The sequence below is a fragment of the Macrobrachium nipponense genome, chromosome 41, assembly GCF_015104395.2.
Source record: "Macrobrachium nipponense isolate FS-2020 chromosome 41, ASM1510439v2, whole genome shotgun sequence".
Classification (NCBI taxonomy): Eukaryota; Metazoa; Arthropoda; class Malacostraca; order Decapoda; family Palaemonidae; genus Macrobrachium; species Macrobrachium nipponense.
This window is the reverse complement of record NC_061102.1, coordinates 14,817,340-14,837,362: the sequence shown is the minus strand read 5'-3', so window position 1 is coordinate 14,837,362 and position 20,023 is coordinate 14,817,340.

The window sequence follows — 20,023 nt, the reverse complement described above, 5'->3', positions numbered from 1 at the left end:
AGACCCAAAGATCGACCAGAACCATACTCCTGCTACAAAATCTGATAGTAACACCATTGCTGTGTTTTCGTCTTTCTTTCTTCGATGGTGTCTTGAAATCCAATTTAAGAATCTTTAGTAAACTATCAGTTTCAATTTTACAACATCTTTTTAGCATTGACTTTAACCAAATCAGAATGTTTTTGACGAGGGACAAAAATAAAATATGTGCATATTATTTTCAATATTGCCACAGACAAGACATTTATCTTCATTCGAGATTTCATCATATTCAGCCTATCTTTGGTATTAAGTATTTCATGAACATATCTATAAACTGTATCTCTGCTCTTTTTTATCAATGTACTTATTATTTACATACTTCCAAATCTGCGTCCAATTAAAAAGCGGGTACTAATAACTCTACCTTTGGTATAGTCTTTACAGTTCATAAGTAACCCAGTATATTTCTTTAACAGGACACCTTAGGATGGTTCTTTAAACGATATACTTTCCTTAAAACATCAATCATCTCACTATAATATATGATGTGATATAGTACAGTCTCTATAATTTTTTTCAGTTTCCATCAAAAACACTAGCTTTTAGATTTTACAATAGAAATACATAATTTCAAAAACCATAACACTTACTTATATAAATCTTGTTAAATGTTCTAAACATAATGGCTTTCGATTTATGTAGAATATTCATCATTCCTAGCCCACCTTCTGTCTTTGGTTAAAAATACGGTATTTCTGCAATTGGTTCACAGCTTCCATTCCATAGGTATCTAAATAAACTCCTCTGTATTCGTTTTGCACAATCCTGTGGGACTGTATATACAGGTGACACATACCACGTTTTTGCTAAAATTTTACAATTAATTAATTTAATACATTTTTGAAACACTGTCAGCTTCCCGACTATTCCTAAATATACCTATCACTTTGTTTATCTTACTCTCCAGATTAACTCCAATTTAGATTAACACTATCGTTGATAATTATTACTATGATAAACACCTAGTATTTTACAGGAATCATGAAGGCAATGACATCCACTTATTGGCCATGCTGATTTACTTTCTCCATTTCCCAATGCCTAAAATTGAAGTTTTATTTCTGTTCAGATTTGCACCACTTGCCTTTTCATAATCTGTGATTATATTAAAACATTCTAATATTCCTTTATCACTAGTAACTATGATAACAGAATCATCAGCATATCCTAGAACAGAAACCTTTAAATTATTTGGCAAAATCAATGACATGTCTACAAGCTTCATTTTCATCATCCTGTAAAAGGGTTCCTGGTAGATAATAAACAAAATCATGGATAATGGACATCCTGTGTCTTACCGATTTGTTTATGGGGAATGGATCAGAGATATTACCATTTATGCATATTACACTTTCAGCGTCTGTATATACATTTGTATTAGCTGAATGAAACTAAGGATCAAACCAAAGTTGCTCAATATAGCATATAAAAAAGGTCGTGATCCACACGATCAAAAGCTTTTGAGACCAGTCTAGATTTATTAACGCAGCTTGTTTATCCTTATTATTTGCATAAAAAATCATAATATCTCTCATAATGGAATTCAAGTTGATAATGGACCTATCATCTACACAACTAAAACTGCTCGCGGGAAATAATTAAATGTAACACATTCTTCAATCTAATATTAGTTATTATTTTCGCTACTTATCTTAAAATCCACGTTTAACAATGTTATTGGCCTCCAGTTTGTAATAAAACCTAAGTCTCCTTCCTTCGGCGTAAGCGTTTATTATTCCTTTATTCATTTTAGAGATGGTTCTTATATTTAAAAATAAACTTTACTATGCTTACAAAATCGTTTTTATTTCCTTCCAAAACCTTTTGTAAAAACTCAACAGTGAGACCATCTATTCCCTGGACTTTACCATTCTTCATCCCCCCTCAATACTTTCAGTACTTCAGACTCTGTCACTTCTGAGGTTAAAAATATCATTCTCATTCCTATCAATAACTTTATCTACTAATTTCAAAAACACTTCTTGATAAGGAAACTTCTCACAGTTTTCTCTTTTTTGAAAAGTTTTTCAAAATATTCCCTTATATTTATAGTAATAGCTTTAGGGTTTACTATTTCGCTACCATCATCCCTCTTTATCTAGTTTACATACGATTTAGAGTTTTTTTTCTCCTTCCCTACAGGTACGCTGAAACGAAACTTGTTCGCCCTTTAATTTATCATCCACCCTTTGCTCTAATTTTGGACCCTTCGCAGATCTCATCTTGAATACTATTATTCTTAATTTCAAAGAGTTCACTAACGAAAACTTGTCCTTATTCAGTACACCTTTTTCCTATTTCGTCTTTCAACTGGTAGTCAGTAAATTCATAAGCCATATTTTGCTTGGTTTAATTTGCTTTTGAACATGTGATAAAGAAAGATTTCAGCCGGGCTTTCCATATTCCCACCAACCACACAAAATATCTCCAACTCTATCTTTGCTCCTCTTAATACTATTCCAAGTCATAAGAAAACTTGTCCTTTTACAATATCTTATCTAAAATATTACTATTAAGTTTCCAGTAACCTTTCCCTGGCGACGCTACATTTTTCTAATTTCAAGGCTAATACTATAATACAATGGTCAGTCCAGCTAACAGGAATATTTTTGAATATTTGCCACATGGTTATATAAATCTTTTAAATAAAACCTATCCAGCCTTGAGCCATAATTCTCCCTGACATAAGTATACTCCACCTGGTGATGACATGAAACCCATGCATCTTTAAGTGTTTTCAAGTTGCTTTTTCAAGCTTACTAATGACTTTGATATTAGTTCACTATCTGAATTTGAACAATCTCTCATACAGGTAATAGAATTCCAGTCACCAACCCATTATGATATTGGCTTATATTGTTCCTTAACCGAAATATAAAATATCTGTATTAAATAATCTCCCTTTCTTTTCTCCTACTATTCCCAGCAGGAGCATACACATTTAATAATTGAATAGTAACGTTTGAATAACGACAATTAACACCTCATAACATAACCATCAATATCGTTTTCAAAATTCAAAATTTCCACATTAGATGTTTTATTTACAAAGATAGCTATTTCCACCACCCTTAAGATTTGTGTATAATTAATCAAAACTTTGCAGTATTTTTCAACATATTCCAGTTTCCCTTCCCCTTTTATATTGTTGCTCTTGGACGAAAATTATATCTAGTTTATAAAGAAACATAAAGTTTATTTTATTTAATTTGCTTATTTTTCAAAGTATTAAGTCCATTTAACGTAAACTGTAGCTACATTTAATGTGGATGAAATGAATTTGTATATTATGTAAAAAAACATGTACAATACTGGGTTAAATTGCTTTAAGCTTCTAGTACACTTCCTGTTTCATCATCTGATGATAAATTTTTGGTTTATCCTTTCCATGTTTTTGACACTGGTCTTTCTTCAGCGTTATCTTAAGTTTATTGCTAGAGTCTGATTTTCGTATGCCATGTTTGCATTTCCATATCATGCTATAAGGTTCTGTTTGGGGCGCTGGCATCTCATAATATATTTCCTCATCAATCATTTTTCCCTCTTCTTTTCCTTTTACTATACTTGCTGCTTCGTTTTTCTGTTAATACTCATTTTCTTTAACCTCCTTATGAAGTAAATCAACCTTGTTTGTGTTTGACGTAACGCAATTCCACTGACACTATTGGTTGGGAAAACCCTAATTCTTGGCCTTCCTTCATCGTCATCATCCTGCTCGTGATCAAGACTGCCTCAAAAGATCCCTTTCGTCCTCATAATTTGGCCCACCATCGATTACTCCCTTATCCAGTTTTTCCACAAACATTTTCTTCCCTTATGCAGTCCAACGGTTCTACTGAGACAAGTTCTTCCTTCGTTTCTTCCCCTAGCTCACTTCCACCATTCCTTTTTGTTGTGCCTTTTCCCCAGTTTTATCAAGTCGTCGTCACCCTTTTCTTTCTCAGAATCATTTGGTGAATTATCCTTACAATTTCTTCTGTTGTGCAATCTAATGCCTGTTTCTTCACTGAATTAGGTTCTTCATCTCTGTCCATTCCTTCGGCCACTATATCTGTAGTTTGATAAAACTTTGGTTAATTCCGCTTTTCCTCGACTGTTGCATTTTATACATAGCCTTTTGTGCAAACTCGTTTGCTTTCACGTTGGTTTCATCCTTTCGTTCCGTAGGCAGGTGAGGAAACTAAACTCCTTCTTTAAACTTAGACCTTACATCTTCCGTATTTGCAGTCTTTAGCTATGTGGACCTATTTCCCACACCTAAAGCATGTCCCGTTGCTGCCCATTATACAACGATAGTTAAGGTAAATCCGAACAAGTAACTTGATGAAGGAACGTTCTCTTTTAGTCTCATGCTGGCTGTCCTGACTCCGTCAATAGCCCTTTGAATGGTCCGTTAGCATATTTGTTTTGCCTGATTCCTTCCTTGCCACTTGCCATATTTCGATAAAACCTCGATCAGCTTTTTCATCTGAGAGTTCGAAAGGAGCATTCCTTATTGAAACATACGTAATGGACGTACTAAGATTCACAATCTTTACATTCCCCAACTGGTCTGAAACATACCTCTTTGCCTTCATAATTTTCCATGAGATCATTAAAACACAGGTGGTAACTACTTTAACAATTACTCTGTCTTATTTATAAATGAACTCCTATAATCGAGTTATGCACCAATTTCATGTTTTGAAAATAAAAACATTCTACTAACAACATCCATAGTAGGGTATACAGAAAACTGCAGCCCAAAGGAGTCCTTTCTCCTAAACGCGTTGAGTATGACGCCATACTGTTACACTGAAACTAGTCACTAAAAGACTCAATAGATGGCAGCACCGTCGCCACCGTCCAGCGTAGCTCCCCACCTAGGCAATGCTAGGGATGGGGGGAGGAGCCACTACTCAAAATACGAGAACTTAACGAACGTTTTCAAGGTTTATAACTGCACTGTCACTTAAACCCACCTCCACTATGCTTACTTCAGCACTAACGGCATATATTCACCGAACCCTCACAACATTTTTTCTCGGCGCCAAACTTCAGCTGTAATCCCAAAATAAGCAAAAATGAGCAGGAGCAGCAAACCAAGTTGTTTACCTAAAAGCTTCTTTCTTCTTCTCTCCCACACCAAATAAATTATTTGCGACCTTTTAGTCTACACTTACTCATGGAGTCATTAACTGAACGATTAAAAAACTGAGACGTAATTCTGTATGTGTATATATATATATATATATATATATATATATATAGTATATATATAGGAGGATTCACAGGAAAACAGCAATCGTTCGAGATATATTCTCAGAAGCAAGGGAGACGAGTCTTCTGGTAATTTAAAAAAGGCTTTATTAAGCGACGTTTCGGGGTCCAGCCCCATCATCACGGCTGTAAAAAAAAAAGGATAAACAGCATAAATATAGAATAAAAAGACTCATCCTAATAACTAACATACATTTAAAAAAATTCATTTAGAAAACCTACTATCAATGCTAAGAAAATTACCATATCAAGTGAAAAGAGTAGAAGACGAGTGACCAGAGAAGAAGGAAATAAGTTCCAAGTAAACATAGTTATGCCAGGTAAAGAGGGGTAGCGGTAGTTTTGATTGTTTAATTTTGGAACTATGTTTTTTATGAAAAGCGATTCGAAAACAGCAAGCTCTTGAGGAGAAGAAGCCGCGTGTAATGACTTTAAAGTGTTTGTATTCTATATTGAATTTGCATTTTTTTGAATGTTCACGAATGTTTCGAGAATTCTGGTGAAGACAAGCCGGACACCTGTTTCTATAACTCAACCCCCTGTGGCAGTCAATGCGGACTTTAAGAAGCCTACGTGAGGCCCCGACATAATTTCCCAAACTACATTTGGGACAACGAAAATAAATAGACCGCATTGGAAGTCAGAAGAGGGCTCAGCTTTTCTTTATATCTAAATAAAGACCCAATAGTTAATGGGTTTCTTAAGATTAGTTGGCTTTTTATGGCCGGACAATATTCACGTATTAAACGTTTAACTTTGGTATAAAACGTTGTATCACTGATAAACGGGACACTAGCAAAGAAAGGCATTCTAGGAGCAGTTGGTCTGTTATTTTTCTCTATTAATTTATTATTTAAAAACTTGGTTAGGTATTTGAAGAAAACCTTAGCTGGATAGCAGTTATCGGTGAAGTACTGTTGTAAAGAATAATCTCATTTGTGAAATTCAGACCAGCCAGAGGAGATGAGAATATGCCCTGTGGAAGAGTGTATATAAAGCGTTACTTTAAAGTTAAAACTACAAAAGCTGTAAAAATTTGTCCCTCCCTAGTCCAGTAAAAGTCTTTTTTCTAAAAATTGAGGTGTTAAAACCATCCGTATTACGTGACACTTCTATATCTAAAAAAGAGAGCTTATTATCATTTTCATAATCAATTGTAAACTTGATATTAGGGTGGGCTGAATTGGCAAATTGTAAGAAGGAATCAGCTCTGTCTCTGTCTCGAAAAAGAATAAACGTATCATCAACGTAACGGCAATAAAAGAGAGGATGATTAGCTAGAGGGCAATTGTCCAGCAACCGCTCCTCCAGTTCACACATAAAAATATTCGCAAAGACTGGGCCTAAAGGACTGCCCATAGCCATACCATCACTTTGTACATAAGACTTCCCATTGAAAATAAATGGCGGTGTCCTGCACTGCCAAAGTTAAAAGCTTCTTAAAATTGTCATAATTAAAACATGAAACAGAAACATCATTATTAGTGAAAATCTTGTTTAAAATAATTTGAATGTTTCTTCCACAGGGATATTGGTGAACAAAGACTCTACATCAAGGCTAACCATAAAAAGATCCGAATCTTGAGACAATATTCTTTCTTTGAATTGTTCAGCGTTTTTAATGGTATAATTATTATGAGAGAACTCTGTTAGTAGCGGCACTAAGTATTTAGCCAACTTGTAATTGGGGGCGTTCATAAGATGTAGAATCGGTCTTAAAGGAACACCCTCCTTGTGTACCTTAGGAAGGCCCATACATCACACCATAAGAACCACCAGTGCTGCTCAAGTTTTGATACGTATTATTGTTAATAATTTCCTGATCTAAGAGAGATTTCAAAAACCGATTGATTCTATCCTCACAACGGAAGATAGTGGCAAAGTCAGGACTACCCAAACACTGAAATTTCGTAGTGTCATTTAGGATGTTTTCAACTTTCTGTATATAATCAGTCTTATTGAGTAAAACAAACACCTCTACCTTTGTCCGGTCTAATATAATAAGGTTTCCTGTTTTCCAAGATTTTTGAGAATTTCTAGGTCCTTTTTGTTAAAGAAAGGTGGTCCAGTTTGTAACTTTATAACTTAAATTATTGTAAGTTTTATGGGCTATAGTTATAAAGCTGTGATCGAAAGCTTTCCACATTGATCATTAGACTAGTGTTTACTAAACGAGAGAATAGCAGTTCCAGGGGAGCAAAAAACTTGCAGTAAGAAGGTTTATAACAGGGTAAACAATATTCTAGTCCAAACGACAATAAAAACTCCTCCCTTTCAGAGAGTTGGTAATCAGAATAATTGAACACAACATCATTGTTATTAGAAAATTTTGGGAATGTAAATACCTAAATTACACAATTTCCTTTGTGGACATTTTTAACATGGAGAACATAGGTATTAATAGATTTATTAAAAAAGTATTTAAAAATAATGCAATCTAACATAGAAAAATTACTCAGTACATTAGTTAATAATTGTGAATGTTGTTGGGATAATTGTCTGATGATCCTGTTCTTGCTCCCGATCTGTAGGTCGAGTAGTTGTCTCGTTGCATCGGCATAAAATGGAGTACTGTACAGAGAAATTCTATATAGCTTGAATTTAACGAAATTCGGAACAATGTTACAAATCTTGCAGTACTGTAGAAACTCTAGATCCAATTCAGCCTTGCGGAGTTTACGGGTAACTTTTTTCCAAGCTCCGGACAAACACCCAGTACCGAACGCCGGAGAAATAGCGGCAGTCGAACGCCAGTGAGGTGAAAGTTTGGAGACTCCCAGCTGAACGATGCCCGAATCAAGGTAAACAGAATCAGCCAGGGACAGCGTGGCAGAAGAGCCATGGACGAAGGTGGGAAAAGAACGGACGTCTTACGGGGGGCGTCAGCGAAGAGACGGACAAGGCCAATCACCCTCCCCGATATATCACAGGGAAAACAGCAATCGATTCGAGATATTTACTCAAGGAAGCAATGGGAGTACGTCTTATGGTAATTTTAAAAAGGCTTTATTAAGCGACGTTTTCGGGTCCAGCCCCATCATCACGGCTGTAAACAAAAAGGATTTTTAATTACACATAAATATAATAAAAAGACTCATCCTAATAACTAACATACATTTAAAATTCATAGAAAACGCCTACTACCAATGCTAAGAAAATTACCATAATCAAGTGAAAAGGAAAAGGGAAGACGAGTGACCAGAAGAAGGAAAGGTTTCCAAGTAAACCATAGTTATGACACTACGAAAATTTTCAGTGGTTTGGGGTAAGGCCGACTTTGCCACTATATTTCCGTTTGTGAGGACTTAGAAAGCAAGCGTTTTTGGTTTTGAAAATCTCTCTTAGATCTGGAAATTATTAAACATAATACGTACAACCAAACTTTGAGGCAGCAACTGGTGGGTTCTTATGGTCGGTGATGTATGGCCTTCCTAAGGTACACAAGGAGGGTGTTCCTTCCTTAAGGACCGATTCTAACATCTCATGACGCCCCAATTACAAGTTTGGGCTAAATACTTAGTGCCCGCTACTAACAGGAGTTCTCTCATAATAATTATACCATTGAAAAACGCTGAAACAATTCAAAGAAATTGAATAATGTCTCAAGATTCGGGATCTTTTTATGCGGTTAGCCTTGAACTGTAGAGTCGTTTGTTCAACAATAATCCCTGTGGAAGAAACAATTCAAATTGCATTTATTTAAAACAAGATTTTTTCACGAATAATGATGTTCTGTTTTCATGGTTTTAATTATGACAATTTTAAGAAGCTTTTAAACTTTGGCAGTGCAGGACACCGCCTTTATTTTCAACTGGGCAAGTCTTAGTGTACAAAGGATGTATGGTATGCTATGGGCAGTTCCTTTTAGGCCACAGTCTTTGCGAATAATTTTTATGTGTGTGAACTGGAGGAGCCGGTTGATGGGCAATTGGCCCTCTAGCTTTAATCATCCTCCTTCTTTTAGTTGCCGTTACGTTGATGATACGTTTTATTCTTTTTCGAGACAGAGACAGAGCTGATTCCCTTCTTACAATTTGCCAATTCAGCCCACCCCTAATATCAAAGTTTGACACAATTGTTGATTATGAAAATGATAATAAGCTCTCTTTTTTAGATATTTAGAAGTGTTCACCGTAACTACGGATCGGTTTTTAACCACCTCCAATTTTTAGAAAAGACTTTTACTGGACTAGGGACAAATGTTTTTACAGCTTTTGTAGTTTTTTTAACTTTAAAGTAAAGCGCCTTATATAAACACTCTTCCACAGGGCATATTCTTCTCTCCCTACTGGCTGGTCTGAATGTTCACAATGAGATTATTTCTTTTACAACAGGTACTTCACCGATTAACTGCTATCCAGTCTAAGGTTTTTCTTCAAAGACCATAACCAAGTTTTTAAATAATACATTAATAGAAAGAAAACAAAATAAACAGACCAAACTGCTCCTAGAATGCCTTTTCTTTGCTAAGTGTTCCCGTTTATCAGTGATACCAACGTTTTATAACCAAAGTTCAAACGTTTAATACGTTGCAATATTGTCCGCCGGCCATAAAAAAGCCAAACCTAATCTTAAAGAAACCCATTTAACCTATTGGGTCTTTTTATTTAGATATAAAGAAAAGCATGAGCCCTCCCCTTCTGGACTTCAATGCGGTCTATTTATTTTCGGTTTCTATTCTGTCACCCAAATGTAATTTTGTTTGGGAAATTTATGTCACGGGGACCTCACGTCAGCGTCTTAAAGTCCGCATTGACTGCCACAGGGGGTTTGAGTTTATAGAACAGGTGTCCGGTTGTCTTCACCGAAATTCTCGAACATTGCGTGAACAGTTCAAAAAAACTACAAATTCAATATAGAATACAAACCACTTTAAAAGTCATTACACCTAGGGCTTCTTCTCCTCAGAGCTTGCTGTTTTCGGGGGGGGGGGGGGGGGGAATCGCGTTTTCAATAAAAAACCCAATAGTTTTCCGAAAATTAAACAATCAAACTACCGCTACCCCACCTTTACCTTTACCATAACTAACTTGTTTTTACTTGGAACCTTTCCTTTTCCTTCTTTTCTGGTCACTCTCGTCTTCTCCTTTTCACTTGATATGGTAATTTTCTTAGCATTATAGTAGGTTTTCTATGAATTTTAAACTGTATGTTAGTTTATTAGGATGATGGTCTTTTTTTTATTATATTTATGTGATTAATTAAACTCCTTTTTACAGCCGTTGATGATGGGGCTGGACCCCGAAAAACGTCGGCTTAATAAAGCCTTTTTAAATTACCCAGAAGACGTCTCCTTGCTTCCTTGAGAAGTATATATATTATATTAGATATATATATATATACTATTTATTATATATTTTATTCGATATAAAATAAAATATTATATAATATATAATATATATATTATTAATATATCTATTATATATATTTAAAATATTTTATAAAATATAAAAATATATATATATATATATTATAATATATATTATAGAAATAATATTATTCTATATATAGAATATGATATTATTATATAGATAATATATATTATATCATATATTAATATATAATATATTATATATATCTTTCTCCTATATAATGATGGTTGGTTTGGGATCCCACAATAACGATGTAGGTACCCGTTGTTAGGTAACCAATTGGTTCCTAGCCACGTAAAAAAGATCTAATCCCTTCGGGTCAGCCCTATAGGAGAGGCTGTTAATCAGCTCGGGCGCCCCCCCCGGTGGGTCTTGGTTTTTAAACCATGTAGATACTTAACTTATAATAAAACCAGAGTAGTTTACATTTGTGAAAAGATGCAGTGGTTGCCAGGAAAAAAAAAAAAAAGCTTAAAGTAATACAGCAAGCATTCATAGGCTAATGATTAAACCCTACAAAACTTCTTGTCTATAACCAGACACTGGATCACTCTCATCTATCTACTGTAGGAATAATAATCCTTTAATCGCCCATTAAAATAACAACGAGAGAGTAGAATGAGAGAGAGAGAGAGAGAGAGAGAGAGAGGTCACCAAATCTTTTTATTTTCAAAGTTGTTGCCACCTCAGAAAAAGACGATACGAGAAAAACAAATGAATAATACCTCGAACAAAGGTTGAAAAAAGAATCTGACCTATTCGAGCACTTCAATTATCACCTCCTCATTAAAATGCTCTTCATTAAAACTACCGAGCAGCAGCTTGAAAAGGGGAAAGAAGTTCATCCCAGTCTTTTTTGTAAACGATGGCCAATTAGACATTCAGCTCTCGAACCTGATGCTGTTAACGACGCTATTTAAAGAGGTTTTGTCGGGAATAAAAGTACGGCCCGGATCGCTGTATTTTCTTAACTGCTAAGCAGCTTATTATTGCAGCCGCATCAAACAGGAACTCGTAAGAATGAGAGGTTGGTGTCTGTAAGAAACGAGAAGGTAACCTCTTTTTTTTTTTCATAAACGGCCGCGTGCTTCTATGTCAGCTTTTAAAGCCGATTTGCAGCAGCTGAGATTATTGTTTGGTTACGACATTTATCCATAACAGCACGGGACGTTATTTCGTATTTGAACGTATATGTGGACATGCGTCACTATCGAAATGATTTATTATTATTATTATTATTATTATTATTATTATTATTATTATTTATTATTATATATATAAATATATATATATAATATATATATATATATATATATATATATATATATATATATATATGTAGAATCTACTGGTCATATTCACATATACATGTAAATAAACACACCCGCACACACATGTATATATATAATTTATAGTATATATACATATATATATACTATATATATGTGTATAATATATATATATATATATATATATATATATATATATATATATATATATATATATATATATATATATATGGACATGGGTAGACAAGGGGTGGAGGAGATAGCCGGTCATCAGGTGATAGTACATTTATTGCCGACGCGTTTCGTAACACATAGTTACATCATCAAGGCTAAAAAGAGAAACAATACAAATTAAAAAATACATGAAACATAACTTTGACTTTAAGAGTCTCAACAAATATACAAAAAACATACATAAAATGAAAGCAATTTAAAAAGCACCTGCTAGACTAAAAAAGTTGAAGCCTAAGTGACTCGGAGAGAAGGGAGAAGCAGCGAAGAAAGCCGGTTCAACCCAGATACAACTGTACAGAGGATGTGTGAGTTCAACTTGGGCACTAACTGCTTAATAACAACGACTCTAATATAAGCAGTTCTTGTGTAAACGGCTTGTTTGACTCCCAAGACAGAGAATCAGTATAATTGATGGTGGTTTTACAAATGCATGATTTCTGATAATTTGAAAATTCTGGATTGGACACTCTGCAGCCAGTACGATGACTTACACATTATGTGAATCAGCTATGACTCTTAGCAATCGTTTAGTCGAACCCACCTAAGCCCCCAAATCACATCTTGGGCAAGTATATTTATTTATACGACTGAAGATTGCAATATTCGGCAGAGTCTGTCTTTAAATTTGAAAAGTGATCCTATTGTAAGGGGATTTTTTGGAATTAATATAACTTGCAACATATTAAGGTGTTTTTCAATTGCAGACTTGAGATTCCTTCTAAACTTATTCAATTTTTTACCTTGCTCCATCGAGCTTCACACTACTAACCTCTCCTGGGATTTGCATCATAAAGAAATATTGTTCCTGTTTAAATATTTTTCCGATAATGTTTTTCCCTCACATGTTTTTCTTCAAAACATTGCAAGAATTTTCTAAATAAGAAATTATCGGACTCCACCCCTTCCAAAAGCACTGTTCACGAAAGAAACTATATGCCAGTATTCCATACATACAAGACGACAAATTTAGAAGGAATCTCAAACCTGCAATTGAAAAACACTTTAATATGTTGCAAGTTATATTAATTCCAAAAAATCCCTTACAATAGGGATCACTTTTCAAATTTAAAGACAGACTCTGCCCAATATTGCAAATCTTCAGTCGTATATAAAAATATACTTGACCCAAATGTGATTTGGGGACTTACGTGGGTTCGACTAAACGATTGCCTAACTAAAAGTCAGAGCTGATTCACATAATGGTGTAAGTCATCGCACTGGCTGCAGAGTGTCCTAATCCAGAATTTTCAAATATCAGAAATCATGCAAAAATTTGTAAAACCACCATAATTATACTGATTTCTCTGTCTTGGGTCAAACAAGCCGTTTACACGAATGCTTTATATTAGAGTCGTTGTTTATTAAGCAGTAGTGCCCAAGTTGAACTCACACACCTCCTCGTACAGTTGTATCTGGGTTGAATCGGCTTTCTTCGCTGCTTTTCTGTCTTTATATATATATATATAGATATATATATATATATATATATATATATATATATGTCCTATATCTATATATATAGGTAATATATATATATACATATATATTATAATATATATATCCATATATATAGATATATAAATTCTTGTAGCACCATTAACCTATAGATTCTTACATATCAAAAATACTATCTAGTTGGAAACCTCATCAATTTGTCAATTTTTGCGTCCGGTATTATTGGAAAATTTTCTTTCAACTATATTATTTCTTAAACGAACACCACAGCAACCGACCTCCACCAAGCTATCCGAGTGAATAAAGTCACTGTCTCCCTGTACTTCGAGCCCAAAAAGGAATAGGTTCGAATCCTTATTACCAATGAAACGCTTAAGTTATTCCCAAATCAAAGCTAATTCAATGCTTTCGCAGTTTCTCATGTAAAACTTATAACAATCTATCATACGTACACTATTATTTTGTCTGCACAATATTTTTTAATATCATTGAGCAACAAGTGAATATTTCGTTAAGACTTGAGCATTCAATAATGTTTTGAGTCTACCAATGCTCCTTGTTCATATCGAGACGTTAGAATAAGGATTCTGGCTATTACTGGACATAAACGGAATCTCTCTCTCTCTCTCTCTCTCTCTCTCTCTTATTAAGAAACTAAAGAACTAAAATGAGCTCAATCTTTGAAGCAGGAAATAACATCGATAAAATGTTAACGGTTCTCAGCAATTAAACGTTTAATATTGTTCTAAAATGATACACCATTTCATGCAGGGAGTATCACAGACATTCACTGATTAATTATGAAGCTTCAGACGCAACCGGCATTACATTCAGCGGACAGAAGGCGCCAATTCGCTTTATCATTACACTGTTGTCTTCCAACTGTGGGTTGGTTTTGAAGAATCGGCTTTTTACGAACTATGACTAAGTTCTCTCGTAAGTGGCGGAGATGAAAATGTCATGATTTTCGCAATTTGTTCATTCTGTGACCTCGAAAAGTGATGTTCATTTCACTCATTATGGAAGTTATGTTGATAAGGAGCCTAAAGAGTCGCTTCTTGCCCATCTGGAATGGGTAATGTAAAATTTAGGCCAACGGCCAAGCGCTGGGACCTATGAGGTCACTCAGCGCTGAAATGGAAATTGAGAGTAAAAAGGTTTCAAACGTGCAACAGGAGGAAAACCTCAAGGCAATTGCACAATGGATCAATTGTTGGCAGAGGATGGAAAGTAAGTTGGAACAGAATATGAAAGGAAGCACAGTAAATGGAACGCGAGAGGCTACAGCTAGGGGCCAAAGGCACGCTGTAAAGAACCTTAAGGAATGCCTACAGTGCACCACATGAGGTCCACTGACGACACTACCCCTCTACGGGGGTGAACTGAGGGCGTTGGAGTGGTTGAACAGCAAGATGGAAGAAGGGAAATGGGAAAGAAGGTGAATTAAAACGCTAAAAAGTGGGTGCAGTTAGGTAACGAAGAGGCGCTGCCAATACCATTTAGTATTGCCTACAGTGCACCATTTGAGGCAAGAACGTGCCTTAGGTAAGAGATTACGGCAAAATCGAATGATGCTTCCCTTGGGCTTGTGGGAAATCGGAAATAAGCCGGAAATGAATTGGATTATGGGAACACACTCTTAGTTGTTATTTTTTACTCGAAAATGGAGGCTTAAGTGAGTTTGGGACAAACGGCAATATTTGATTTTGTGCATACTGTATGACACAAGTAAAGACGTCCAGATTCCTAGCGCAATTTACTTATGGATTCATTTGATTATCAGTAAATTAATTAGTCGCTAATTAATCACCGTTGGATACCTTAAAATTTTCAGACACCGATAAAGGCAATTAATTATATCTGATGTGGTAGAGTTGATCCCGTTAACATGCTATAACAGACAACATATTTGTTATGAAGACTAATTAAACTATTTACATTCCGTCAATCATTCAAGTTTATTTCCCCATTACAAATAGGACTGGAATTAGTTACGCTGTCGATGATTCGAGTTTTATATTTCAAACGACTTTGACGAACACTATGAATTCGATTGAAATCATAATCCCAGAATTTCTCTCGAGTAGCTTTATTCGTTAATGTTCAGGGCTGAATGTCGTAGTCTCATGCTATTCCTGGAACACGAATAATTCACGTTCGCAGACGTCCAGCGAAGAACTTTTCCCCCACATGGCCTGACTTGACATGTCAAGTTCCCTGACTTTGGCTTTCCTTCATCCGAAATTTTTGTTATAAGTAATCGACGGCCTCTCCCCCACAACCCTCACGCCAATGGAATGGTAAAACCTTTGCTTTCAACACGCAATTGCTTCCTACTATTATGTCATCGCTTGCAAGAGGTTTGCTAACCAGGAAGGATTGCATTCCTAAGCACCAAAGGCCTGCATAATTGTTTTTGTGTGTGTGTTTATATATTTGTTTGTATGGTTTTTTTACGTTGCATGGAACCAGTGGTTATTCAGCAATGGGACCAACGGCTTTACGTGACTTCCGAACAACGTCGAGAGTGAACTTCTGTCACCAGAAATACACATCTCTGACCCCCTCAATGGAATGCCCGAGAATCGAACTCGCGGCCACCGAGGTGGCACGCCAACACCAAGCAGACCACGCCACTGAGGCGCTTGTGGTTATAAATCATCTTATTTTCTTAAACAGGACTATTTTTATTACAGCTCTTCACTTTCATACTGCATTCTGAATACTTCCAGGCACAAATGATAATTATCATTTAACCTTTGCCGTCGTCATTTCTCTGTCTAATGAAATATTACCTGCGCTGAAATCCACTGGAAAGGAGGAAATTAGACACTGGATATGTGATATCCAGATGACCATGAATTAACATCAAAATCAGGAGAAATAGCGAGGAGCGCTTAGACAATTAACAAGGGATGGAATAATACTTAACTTAAGAAGATAATACTAATCTGCCTTTGTACAATCTAAATTAAAAAGGTTGCGATAGCAAGCAGTTCCAAAACTCGATCTTTATCTTCATAATACTCAAAAAACATATCTATTCTGATTATTGAGTACTTAATCACGAAATTACAACTGAGAGAGAGAGAATGAAATCGACGAACATTCAGTCAAGGATAGCAAAGAAAAACGAGTGTCGCATTTTTTCAAAATTCTAACGCGAATTCTGTCCTACCTTCAACCTCCAATCCCTCGCCCCTTCAAACTCGAGCCGTGACCCTCCACGCCGAAGACAGGGTCTCAGCAACCCTCATCCAACCGATCCCCCATCCCCCCTCCCCCCCCCCCCACCCCCCCCCCCCCCCTTCCCAGCCTTTAGCTCGCCTCCCTCCACCCTCCCTCGCCAACATAAAAAAAGAATCAAAAGGAAGAAAGGTTTCTTTTTACCTTCTCTCAAAGCACAAAGTTTTTACCACAAGATTTTTCTCCTTCCAGATTTTCTTTGTTTTCTCACCACGAAAGAAATAAAAATCTTGCATGGAACTATTGACTCTGTACCAACTTTAATAACGTCCAAAAATTCGTCTAGATCCTGAAGGAAATCCCAACCCTACAACCCAGATGAGTAAAAAGGAAATCGCTCTTCAAAAGGGTGGCATTTTGCATATCCCACATTCCGTTACGTTTGTATAAAAAAAGAAAAAAAATCGGACCAAAGTTCGCAGTTATAAGGAGCCGATATTGGCAGCAGATACAACGCAGAGAGGTAAAGAAAGAAAGAAGATTGAAGGTTTGTCCCTTTGAATAACTTGCTGGAGTTACGAGAAGAATTCCACTTCATGTGGGAAGTTTTGCTGTTTTAGTCAAGAGCAATTCCCTCACTTCTCCTTCTGCTAAAGTATTAAGATGAACCCAACTCAACTTTCGAGGGCTGTCTTCTTCCCGCAGGAATTAATTTTATTACCTCAGTCCTGTTCCTTTCAAAATCAAGGACATGCTATACATAACTATTTGTGTATGTAACTGTGCTGTTCTCTCTCTCTCTCTCTCTCTCTCTCTCTCTATATATATATATATATATATAATATAGGTATATAGATATGTATATATATGATATATATATATATATGTATTATATATATATATTATATATATATATACAAAAATATAAATATATAAAATCTTAAGCCTCAGCTGTATATTTACACCAAAGTTTTGTGTAAATAAACTACAGGGCTACACAAAAATACAAAAAATAGAACGAGGAAATTTTAAAATAAAAAATAACTTGCTTAAATAATTAGTATAACATTTAGTTACATAATTTAATAGTGAACTCTTAAGCTAAATGTAAAATGAAAACTGAAAAAATGATACCGGAAAACAACATAGATATGAAAATTGTAGAAATGTATACATTACGATAAATTATGGGGCGACTTACTGGTAGGAGGTGTGGGTGGAAATTGCAAGGACTTTGAAAAGAATACGTACGAGAGAGAGAGAGAGAGAGAGAGAGAGAGAGAGAGAGAGAGAGAGAGAGAGAGAGAGAGGAGTAAAAGTAATTTGATCGTTGGATTCTAAACAAAGCTAAAAGCAATCGAAAATCAAAAGAAACCCTTCAAATTCAAGTCAAATCAATATTCTGTTTAAGCATTCTAAATTCTTTATCAAGCCACCAATTGCCTTTACATAATCTGTGAGTTTCTTTTCCTTCATGGAAATGCGGAATTCTCTCCCGTCTCCTCCTTCCCTGTTCCCACATCCCCCCAACCCTTTTTCAAGAAACGGGTTTATCGCACTCACTTACCCACTTCTATTCTTCTCTCTTTTCACCCTCAAGATGGGGCTAAAGCCCCTTCCACACGAGGGGGCAAGGACACGACGGGCACTCTGATTTGTCTGTAATTCTTTCCCTTTCCAACAGTGTTACCAGATCAAACAGTCCAGAAAAGGCAGTAGTCACAGGCAGGCGAACCTATGACTTGGACCACACTCGTGATCGCCATCCACTCACAAAATTGGTAACAGTATCTGCCCCTCGTGTGGAAGAGGCTTAAGTAACCTCACTAAGGAGCCCGTCCTGTTGCCCTTTTTTTTTCAGGAAAAACTCATTCTCTCGAGAGCGTTTATAACGAAATTCGACAATAGCCCCGTCGTTTAGGTAAATGCTAAATTTACGTGAATTTAATTACCCTCGATGTATTCAATGGTTTTCACTTCCATTGGAAGTGGACTGTGCAAGCTAGGTCAATCGTTCGTGAGAACAGTGCTCAAGTTAAGGGAGATCAATTTGGCAGACATGAAAGCTTCATGACCCACCAATTGGCTTGACCGTCTTTCAGTTTTCTGTCCCCTTACAAATAATAATAATAATAATAATAATAATAATAATAATAATAATAATAATAATAATAATAATAATAATAATAATAATAATAATAATAACAATTATTTTAGACTTCATCATTACGATTAAAAAGGGCCTCTTTCGGTTTAGTTACTGAAGCAATTGTATCCTGGTTAGCACAGAAACATTACTCCCCCCTCCTCTTCCAGTGGTTCTTGTATCTATCATATCTTGCCTTGATTCTCTCTCTCTCTCTCTCTCTACTTTTTCTCCTTCCTCTTCAGGGTAGGCAGAAGCATTTGTTTTAGCGCCCCTCCTTCCAATATTCATTTCTCTCTCCCTCGCTCTCCTCTCCACAAGATTTATCTCACTTCATTCCTTCCCCATTCATCAAGCATTCTCTTCCCCGGTCGTTTGGCATTCCTCCTCATACCCATCTCTCCCGCTGAAGCGAAACACCTTTTCACCTCTTGCCCCTCGGCAACTAATACTCTTCCTCTATTGCTTTCACTCTCTTTTCCTCATCTTTCTTGCCCCAAGAGTTTTATCCATTATCCGTTTCTCTGATCTTTGAGGGCAATATCTTTTCTGTCGATTCCCTGATTTCCTCGAAGTGTTTTAATTCGTGGATATGTTTCTAAAACTCTTATTAGACTTGATGTTAATGAAACATCTCCCTCTTTTCATATCTGGGATACTGTTAAGACCTATTTCCTATTTCCATATCCTCTCTTGATCGCGTTGAGTTCAACCGGCCAACACTTGCTACTCTAGTGTTCTTTTGATTTCATTTAAGATTAAGAAACCTTAACTATTACTTATGCTCATAAAACGTAATATAGTTATTTAAATTCAGCATTCATGTAACAAATGTATTGTAACTATTTTTCCTTTACCGCACTCTTTTTCTTAAGAGTATTTAAGAACAATAGCAAATATGAATACGTTCAGATACTGTAAGCATACTGAAAGGTACGTGCACACGCACACACAGATACACACACATACATACATACATACATATATATATATATAATGTATGTATGTGTGTGTATACATACATTATATAACCATACATA